At 31.8% G+C, this 11,221-nt stretch overlaps 1 pseudogene; it reads left to right on the plus strand.

Moving 5' to 3' along the window:
• Nucleotides 1–891: 891 nt before the first annotated feature.
• Nucleotides 892–2,515, plus strand: LOC147908848 (uncharacterized; annotated as a pseudogene).
• Nucleotides 2,516–11,221: the final 8,706 nt, after the last annotated feature.

An 11,221-nucleotide genomic window follows, 5' to 3' on the forward strand; every position in this document is an offset into this window, starting at 1 on the left:
TTGAAGGAACTCTGTGTCCTTTACATCAAATGATTCACCTTATTCTATGCATAAAAATATTAAGGTAGGAAGATAATTATCAAAAAATTAATAGTTTAGAAGATATTTCATATTTCAAAATAGATGCTACAATAAAGTATGAAATATCTGCACAATTGATTTTTTTTATAACTCTACCTTAATAATTTTATATGCGAAATAATTAGAAAAATTATTGATTTCATTATAAAAAACAAAAATAACTTTGGACTTTATATAAACTTTATCGGCAAAAACGAGTTTAATGTAAAGGACCCCGCACAAAATAAAGGGAAATCGGTATACAGTCAAATGGGCTGGGGATGGAGTATGTTGTAGTTCAAGACATCCCGATGAAAAGTTGCAATGGGCACAAGCTCCGAAAATAGCCAGTTTTTTAGATAAAATGAGTCAAAAGTTGAAAATGTCGATACCCGTTGTTACTAGTATAAAGTAGTGTATGAAGTTGTTTATCGTCGTCATTCGGATATATATATATACGATAAACAACTTCATACACTATTTTATACTAATAATAACACGTGTGCATGAATCGAATTCTGTAAATAAGAAGCTTTAGCGGCCGTATATTGTTTGTCTCGTCGTTTCTCGAAAGTGAAGTAACGCGGCTATTATATGACATCGAGCTTGGTGCGGCACGTTTATAAATCCACAGATAGTTATAGACTAGTAATAACGTTTTTGCCTATGTTTCCTTTACTTACCATAATCTGATTCGGAATAACTATTAAGTAAATCTAACTTTTATTTACTATGAATACTGGTTTTAATGTATTCGAGTTATTCTCGAAAATGGCATTTCGAAATCGAATTCGTTGTTTTATCTGCGACGTTGCTGGGCAACCAAGGGTAATGAAAAAACTCAATGGAGATAATAATGAAAATAAGCGACAAATAGCTATTCGTTTTCGACAAGATCTTCGAAGGCCCATTGAAGAATTACGAAATGAATCTCGTTTATGTATGACATGCTTTAGATTAGTTGAATCTGAAATAGATATGCAGGATGATCCTACATGCATTCGACTTAACGTCCTTAAACAAAGTGATATGAGAACTTGTCTAATCTGTAATGCTAATAATAATGTTCATAGGCTTTCACCAGCGGTTAGAGCTCAAGTATTTATAAGTGTGAACGTATATATTCCAGATGAAGTTCGTTCTTGTCCACATCATTTAGCTGAAAATGGTTTTCTGTTACAAGCACTTCTTCCGGGTTTGCAGTATTTGAATAGACTTTATAGATTAGTTGGCTATCAATTGTAATGTTTCCTTACAAATCTACAGAAAGTTCCAAAAGCACATGAATCTGACTTTATCAATCAAAATAACTTATCTGATGAAGACTTTAAGTTATTAAGCTCTATGACAAAAGAACAGTTTCGTGAACTACTACAGTACTGTGATCCTGTACCTGAACCGAACGGCCATCGATATGTATACGAAAAAGATTTATTGGCATTTCTTTGTAAACTTCGTCAAGGTCTTTGTGATGACTTCTTGAGAGTCTTATTTAATTATCAAAGCAGGCAAGCCGTTAGCTTGGCCGTCGCCACAGTAAGAAAATCATTAATGTCACGTTTCGTACCTCGAAATATAGGACTAACTGCGATCACACGACAAGATTATATTAATAATCATGTAATATAATATTTTAGAACTATTATTACTGAATTTTCTAATACCCTATACAATCCAGATATTAATAATCCTACAGTGATCGTATGTATAGATGGCACGTATTCTTATATTGAGAAGTCTAGCAATTTTCGAGCCCTGAGACAATCATTTAGCCAACACAAGGACGTCATTTAGTCAAACCTGCGTTGATAGTTGCACCAGATGGCTATATTTTAGACATTCATGGTCCTCATTTTGCAGATTCTAAAAATAACGACGCTGCAATGCTACGAAACGAGTTCCAAGCAGATGCAGGTACTCTCAGAGAATGACTAGGAGAGGATGCGATAGTGATCATCGATCGCGGCTACAGAGATGTATTACCTCTTTTGCAAGCCCTCGGAATTGATTATAAAATGCCAGCATTTCTTCAGCAAGGGCAAAGACAACTTGACACTGCAGAGACTAATGATTCGAGATTAGTCACAAAATCCAGATGGATAATAGAAGCACGTAATAGCCATATCAAATCAATATTCAAGTTTTTCAAGAATACTATTTCGGTAGTTCATGCAATTAATCTACGTGCATTTTATTTAATTGCTGGAGCAATAATCAATAGGTACCGAGACGTTATACTAATGGATGGAGCTACCGCGGAACTTGCTGAACAAATGCTTCAAAAGGCAAGATCTGAAAATACACTGAGACTGAGAGTTGAAACAGAGCATCTGGCAAGAAGAAATGCCATGTGGAATCGTTTAAATGAAAATCAGATTCTTGATTTTCCAAGACTTGACATCGATTTCTTGAAAGAGTTAACTGTCGGTATTTATCAGATACGTTTAGCACCTGCTTATATTCAAGACAAACTAGTGCGCGATGAATCTGAAGTTTTTGAACTTGATGAACACAGAAATGAAGCTGGCTTTCTTAGAGTTCGGGTGTACTCTCGATTCCGCAATGCAACGAAGCATCAATTATGGATTGCTTACAGACCTCATGGAGATGAAAATAATGAACCCATAACGGTTATTACTGTACTTGTGTATCAGGTTCACAAACATTGGGTTCATGTGCTCATGTTGCAAGTGTTCTCTTTTTTAGGATACGCACGACATCAACCTAATACTAAATATTCCAGCGTCACATTACTTAATCACATAAAAGATGCTGCTAATAGATATAATCAAGATGAAGAAATCGAAGGAGAAGTTATTGAACCATTTTGAATGTTTCAATGACAAAAAATGGCCCTTATCAGGGCCCAAATGATGTGCAAATCCGATCGCGCAATCTCCACGTGGTGCACATTGGGTGACGCTAATGCCGACGGTAGTTTGTATACATATACGTACCGTGTGTGTAGGCATGTATTACAAATACATTCGAATCACATCGTTAAATAACTCCTTACACTATTTTATACTAGTAACTGCGGGCATCGACATTTTCAACTTTTGACTCATTTTATCTAAAAAAACTGGCCATTTTCGGAGCTTGTGCCCATTACAACTTTTCATCGGGATGTCTTGAACTACAACATACTCCATCCCCAGCCCATTTGACTGTACACCGGTTTCCCTTTATTTTGTGCGGGGTCCTCCTTTCATACATGATTTACTAATTTTTTTATATATAATTTAATTTGTTTATACATATATACTTACTCTTGTGACATGTTTATTGAAAGCTTTGTTTTTCTTGATAATTATACAGAATAGGTCCCGCAGCTTATAAATCAATAAAATTAGGTTTATTCGACGCGTTTTTGCATGAAATGAAAGAATCTGGCAGAAATAATTGTCTCTCTATCCCGCGAATCGATATTAAGCGTTAAACTTTACGACTGTTATGGTTAGGAATATATCTCTTCTATTTTTTTTTCCACTTTACTGTTATCACTTAAAAGATTCTAATCTTGTTATTTAACGTTTCTAAACTCATCAAGAAATATAGGAGATTTCATTGGCTGGATACTATGACGACAGAGTTATATGAAACTAAGTATACTCAAAACTTACTAAAAGGAGAGCATAAAATTACAGCACAAGATATTGTTTGCGATATTTAATATATCATTACATTAATGAAACATTAATGTAATGTTTTATTGTTTTATTAATGTAATGATAAATTAAATATCGCAAACAATATCTTGTGCTGTGATTTTATGCTCTTCTTTTTATAAGTTTTGAATTATACACCACATTCGTTTTAATTACATATATTGAGTACATTCGTTTCGATAACGACGTCAGAATCGTATTTCGACGATTTCAATATCGATATCGTTTCTCTAGCTTGTGTTACAGAATAGCTTCGTTGTTATAGCATCGTCAGCGCAAGCGACAACCGTCGTTACGTAATGATAACGACATCATCGTTACATAGTTAGAGAATAGGCATACTGGTCTCTCCTTTGAATTGAAAGACTTCCGTCCTGCCACTGAGCCACACAGTCCTGAAGCTAATAGCTTCTCTGTTGTGCCTATTTCCTCTAAATTTCTTACAACAGGTATCTATAGGGTTTACACAGTATGTATATATAAGATAACATAGGAAATTTTTCTACATGGTTTTACATAGGAATCTATGGCATCCAGTCCATGAAAAGAGACTCTTATCAGATCGCATGGAAAAAAAAGTGCACATTGATGTTTAAAATCCTAAAATGATATACATGATGTATTTGGGACTATTTTCGTGTGCAGATAAAGTAGATTAAATTGAATCGAAAAGTCCTGTATTATTTTATAATTTTCACAATAGTTAGTTTCTAAAAATTACTGAATAAGCAAGTAAAATCGACGCATAAGACAACTTTAAAATATTTTTCAGAGTGCTTTAAGACATATTTTAAAGATGTTTTACAAAGAACTCTTAAAGATATCTTAAAATTATCTATGCGTCGCGATTTTAGACATCTTTTAGACATCTCATTGAATAATAATTGCAAAAATTATAAAATGATAGAAGATCTTTTGGTTTACTCTTTTCGCTAATTCACTCTATCTGCACACGAAAACAGTTCTAAATATTTTGAGATATCCTGTATAGTCCCAAAATAGTCATTCTGAGACATCCTGTATAGTCCCTATAATTTATATATTAGAGTGTGTACATAAAATGTTATAACAGTAGTATTGATTCCACGTAAAAATCTAAGATAATTTTTCCATAATTCCAAAAACTGAAAATCACGTAATAAACAAGGTGTTTAGTGATTCAAAAAAGTCATGAGTATATATTTTCTTCATCAGACAGTCAGGATTTTTTTTTATCCAACGTACCTCATTTATTATTTATTATCGTGTCTTTCAGTTTTTAAGAGTTACGAATTATCAAATGTCAAATTGATATAGGAATGCCTCATCGGGACTAAATACTTATAGGATATTACACTTTGACGTATAGAAACATATAGGTGCACATAAGACAAAGGAGATGTGCATATGTTATCCTATGGCTTATAGACATTTTTGGTCTCCATGAGTCACCTCTTTTTTATCTTACGTATACCTATATGTTACTATATGAAACAAACTGATATCCTATAGATCTTTTAGTTCTTATGGGGCATCTGTCCACATTCCTGTGGGTACCTCTATTACCCTATTTGCATTCCTATAAATGTCCTACATATGCATGCTGCGCAAATCCTACTACACAAACTCCTACAGAATCTTATAGTCCTCTGTATGAACTCATAAAAAAACCCATGGGAATTTGCAGCAGGATAACCACGTTGCAATTGATCATAAGTTGCAAATGGCTACGTTTCGATTGACTACGAGTTGCAAATGATCACGTTGCGATTAACCACATGATACAAATAGGTATATAATAATTTAACTCTAACTTAACCATGTACCATAGGTATACATTAACTTAATTCTAACCTTGTGACCGAATCAAGCTTCGCTCTCATTATGCTTATTTCATTTCTCAGGATCCAAATATTACATATAGTCAGACAAAAGCTCGATAAACAATTATTAAAATGGAAAAGGTGGCAGATCTCGATTTAAAAACAGATGAAGATATCGTTACGGCAATCAAAGGCGCAGACGCAGGAACAGGATTCCCGAGGTTTCATCGTCGCAAGAGAATGCCAGAGGACACAAATATTAACGCAGGCTCAGAAACGCAGGACCAGTAAACTTCCGCTGAAGGATTAGCTGGCAGCAGACGAGCCAGACATGCCACCGTCATAGCAATCGTGAAAGAAATAGTCAACGAAGAGGACTAAATGACAGATGTCGCGTACTTTCATATTAAGATTTTATATTATTCATTATGTTCTATATGTATTTTATATTATGCTTTACTATAACCTAATATTTATATTTATTTTTTATTATAAAACAATGGAAATGTCATTACAGTTAATACTTTTCATATATTTGATTATAATATTAAAAAAATCCAGATGATCGATTGCTAAGCTACTTTCTCATTCTATGCAAACAACATATATTACATAATATAACACACAGTATTTCCCTCCTTCCGAAAAAATCAAAGAGAGATGATTCTGAAAGTAAGTGTAAAAAAAAATACTTATGTCTCGACGTTTTATCAGATTAAGTCGTTAATGTTTTTTATGCAGCTATTTATCGCATTTACTTCATATTGGCTTTTTACAATTGTTTTAAATTATATATATAATAATTTTTTAAAATAAATAATTGACGTTTTTGCATGTGAAATTATGCAATGAGTCCGAATACAAAAAAAAACTGAAAATTTTTTTTCATATATTTTCAAATTTTTATATAATAATAACAATACAATTATAATTACAATATAATTACTAATATAAGAATCTTGGTCGTTTGATTTGTCATTTGTATAACTCCGGTTTTGTATCACGAATAGACCAAGAGTATTCACCAAGCATGTGTCTGATGTCTTTTTCTTGACGTTTCTCAATGATCACAATGTCTTGATGAAAGCCATGTTCACTATGTTCATCACTGAATTCATCCAAATTTAATGGAAAAAAATCCAAATGATTGTGAAGAAAGTATATTTTGAGCAACATGTTAAAAATCGTATTGTATTATTTTTTGTCGTATTGTATTATGAACGAAACATTATCCATTTAATAGCAGTTAATCCTACACTTTATATAACATAATTTTCATTCAAAGATATTACTTTTTAATTAATAACCATTTACTACAAACACTATACAAACTTATTTCTACTTTATATAATATTATGTCAATGGTTATTCAGTTAAAAGCAAAGAATATTCTCCTGATATCTTTATTAATAAATATATTTTGATGTTTTACTATATTCAGTTAAATCTCTTTAATAATGTTTAATAATCCAGATTACAACTTATATTACGTTTATTATGTTAATTCTATAATATATAATCCTCTACGATTTTCCTTACACAATTTACGACAGGAACTTGTTACCATTTTACAATATGTTTCTATAACTCATCAGCAACTAATTACACTGATCGATGTGATTTTTGCTGTTTGAACAAAAAAAACCATTTCCGATGTATTTTTGCGCGCTGAACACGAATCCGGCAATAAAATTGATCTATCACGTCAGGTTTTTGCGAAGAGTGAAGTTAAAGGTGTCAAAATTGACGTTTTTAAGGGGGGAAACCACAGTAGAGCACGAAAAAGTAAGTATATTTTCGGGAATTTTTTTTGGCTCAATGAAATGATCAATCAAAAATTTGTAAAATAAGCATTATAATATTATGAATGAAGTATAAATAAGAATTTTTTCATCATTTTTGGTACAAAATGGCAGCTGTGCCGCACTTGTCCGATGGCGCCTATTTTTGAAGGAGGGACCATGGGCGGACATCTAGAGTCCTTAATTTTTGACCTGGAAACAAAGAATGACAGTTTTTTTAGGTTCTATATATCAATAGCTATGGAAGTACGTAGGATTTTTTCGACATATTAATTTTTCGCAAAATGGTGCACGTTTTAAGGAAAACTTGCAAATTTAACAAAAAAAAAAACGCCATAAAATTGTTGATAAAAAAAACCATGTAATATAAAAAAAAACCCTTCCATAGAGAAAGGTATTCTGAATATACTGTCAAAATTTGAAACCGATCGGTAAAGATTTATTCGAGTTATGTGTCCGCCCAGTTTAAAAAAAGTGGTTTCGAGAAAAACGCGTTTAAAGTTTTAAGTACTGTAAAATCATATAATATTTTTATATACCTCTAATCTGCGATGCCTGCGCCATACAATTGGCCTTCTTCATCTATCTCCTGCTCTTGTTTGGCCTTTCGAATTGTTTTCAGATCGATGCGAGCCTGTTTTTGCGCCCTCACTCAAAGATCGTTCCGCTTTCTGTATGCATTTGTCATCCAAGTCCATGCATAGTTCGTGACTTTTTGGACCAATTTTCATGCCCATGACCTGGATTATATGTAAAATTGATATTAATCCGTCAGAACACACGAAGCGATGTTCGTAGCAATGTCGATGATTATTTTGCCGGAATTCATAGTTTTCGGAGCCATCGCCCACACTGTCGAGTTGAAGCTCTCATTGCTGTTTTGAGTGAAACCCCCGATGCAGCGAGTGAGAAGATCATCCGTAGTGAGTTGTTCGTAAACTGGCTTAATTGCTTCATAAACTATATCAGACATTAGTGATTTGTGCGTATAGGTAGCCAAAGTGTTAGAAGATTTCACCACGAGCACCATGAATTTTCTCCAGTCGGGCAATCGTCGTGTTGGGAATGGTTATCCGTAGATATTTTGTGAAGTAATGTGGCCCATATAGCTGTCTTCATTTTTTCGACTGATTCGCAATTTCTACGAATAGCTAACCCGAAATATATTGACAGTTCGAAGCGAAGCGAAAAAGCGTCCGTTTCAACAATTGACATTCGATTTACTAACGTTAAACACGTGTTCTTTGAATGTATATTACATATGGTGATACCTATAGGCATTCTTAAGTACTATAGACTTTTCGGAGGGAAGTTCCTTCTCCATCGACTGCCATTATACCTGCTCCCGTACTCATAAATTACAGCGCGCGCCGGAATCACAAAAGGCGCTCAGAGCATACCTGAGAGGCGTTGCCGCAGAATGGAAAATTTGGGTATTCCGAAATTTTTGCGGCACTCCATCTTTTGGTATGTTATTCTTAAGACCCTAAAGCACCTTATAAGCGAAAAAAAATTTTTTCGATTTTTTCAAACTTTTACTATGGTTTCCCCCCTTAACATATTTGGGATTTTTTTGTTAGCGAAGTAAATTTTTTTTTCTACTTTCATTTATGGCATCTTAAAGCCAACTTTTATCTTTAAAATATATTTTTTTTAACGTTGTACGTTTTTTTTTCACCGAGATAATTTTTGCGTAGTCACAAAAAAAAACGTTTTGTGCCAAAAATGTTTTTGAAGAAAAAGTTTTAAGAACTGTGTAATGATTTTAGTAGCAAGGTTTTCAAGGTTACTAAATCCGAATCTGAAGTAATTTTAGAGATTCAAAATGAAGGGTCCAATTTGGCAGAAAAATTTGTATCACTAAAGTTTGTCATTTGCGTTTTAATTTAATTAAAAAAATATTGTTTACAATATTAATTTTAGAATTTTTTTTGTGACATTTGTAAAAGAATTTCAAATTTAAATTAAGTACAAAAATTAAGTAAAAAAAATACCAACAATAAATAGATCAAGGGGAACAAAAAAGCCTTACATCACTTTGAGATATCCATTATAGTTTTCGAATTAAAAAAGGAAACATTTAAGCCAATGTGCGGTGAAGGCGCGTCGCTATCTTTTTCTCCCTCCCCCCCTCTCCTGTGCGCCATTGCTATAGAGTGGGGCGCGATGAGCCGTGCTACGAATTCGCGCAGCGCGATTTCATCGCACATTGGCTTAGACGTTTCCTTTTTTAATTCACTATTGGTGTTTTAAGAGTGAGTAACAGAAAAACTTCATAAAAGAAAGTGTAAGAGACGCTGCTTTGACAATATATAACTAACGCCTTAGTAAAGTTAAATAACATTTACAATATTTCAATTACTGTAATTTAAGAGAAAAGATAAAAAAATTCATATATATAAAATTATAAATCTGAAGAAATTTGAAAAACAATAAAAATAATGTAGATAATAAAAACAATAAAAAAATAAAAATAATGAAAAAAATAAAAATAAAGAAATATAAAATCAAATAAAGGAGTGTAATGCAGATTGCCTTTACGTGGTGCACTTTTGGGAAACATAGAAAGATTGTAAAATTGCTCTTTTTATGGCTAAATGATGGTCCATAGACATAAAAAACAGAATGCAGAACCTTCTCTGCCCAATTAACAATTTTTTTATTTAATTTAAATTTGAAATTCTTTTACAAATATTTAAAATTTCAAAATTAGTATCGTAATATTTTTTTAATGAAATTAAAGCGCAAATGACAAATTTTAGTGATACAAATTTTTCCGCCATATTGGATCTTCCATTTTGAATTTCGAAAATTTTACTCCAGATTCAGATTTAGTGACCTTAAAAACCTTGCTACTAAAATCATCATACAATTCTTAAAACTTTTTCTTCAAAAACATTTTTAGCACAAAACATTTTTCTTTGTAACTACGCAAAGATTATCTCAGTAAAAAAAACGTACGGCGTTAAAAAAAATATATTTTAAAGATAAAAGTTGGCACTTTAAGTTGTCACAAACGAAAGTAGAAAAAAAATTTACTTCACTGGCAAAAAAATCACAACAATATGTCAAAAAAACGTCAATTTTGGTATCTTTAACTTCACTTTTCGTAAAAACCTGAATACTCCGTAATAGAACAATTTCATTGCCAGATTCGTGTTCAGTACATGAAAATATCGGAAATGGTATTTTTTATTCAAACAGCAGAAAAAAAGTCTGAAAACCTGTGTTATCATTCAATATATATTCTTAAATACACTTGCTATACAAACGTATCACTAATTAGAAAAAATTATAATAAACTCAAATATATATTTATATTATTTGATATTATATTTTGTTATAAGACAATTATTTTTTTACCATATTCATTATCTGTTGTACTTAAAACAATTATTCAACTATTTGATTTATATAAAATCTTTATTCGCAATACATGACAAGAATACACACGGTAAATTATAACACATTAAATTTAAGAACATAACTAGATGTCAAAAAGTCTATCTTAATAGACGAAATTCCAGATTTGATTAACATTACATTTTATTCATTTTATTATACATAATACATCTCGATATTATCTACTTAATACATTTAACACTGAATTTAATTAGAATTATGATGTTTTTAGATTTAAGAAGTACTCTACATTCATTATATTAGAGGAGGGGGATATCAGATTTTATTGTCATTAACAATTTCGAGACATTCTTTATATATTATGATATACTCAATTCCCTTATTAATAACATTAATAATTTCATAAATATTTATAAACTTTAGTTCCACCTATTGTTATTGAAGCCACAAACTTAATTAATTTTAAATCATGACTCTCTCAATTTTATACCTAACCTATAAGTAATTTTTTATTTTAAATTTTTAA

This window comes from Acromyrmex echinatior, chromosome 8 (genome assembly GCF_024713525.1).
Source record: "Acromyrmex echinatior isolate Ae372 chromosome 8, ASM2471352v2, whole genome shotgun sequence".
NCBI classification, from domain to species: Eukaryota; Metazoa; Arthropoda; class Insecta; order Hymenoptera; family Formicidae; genus Acromyrmex; species Acromyrmex echinatior.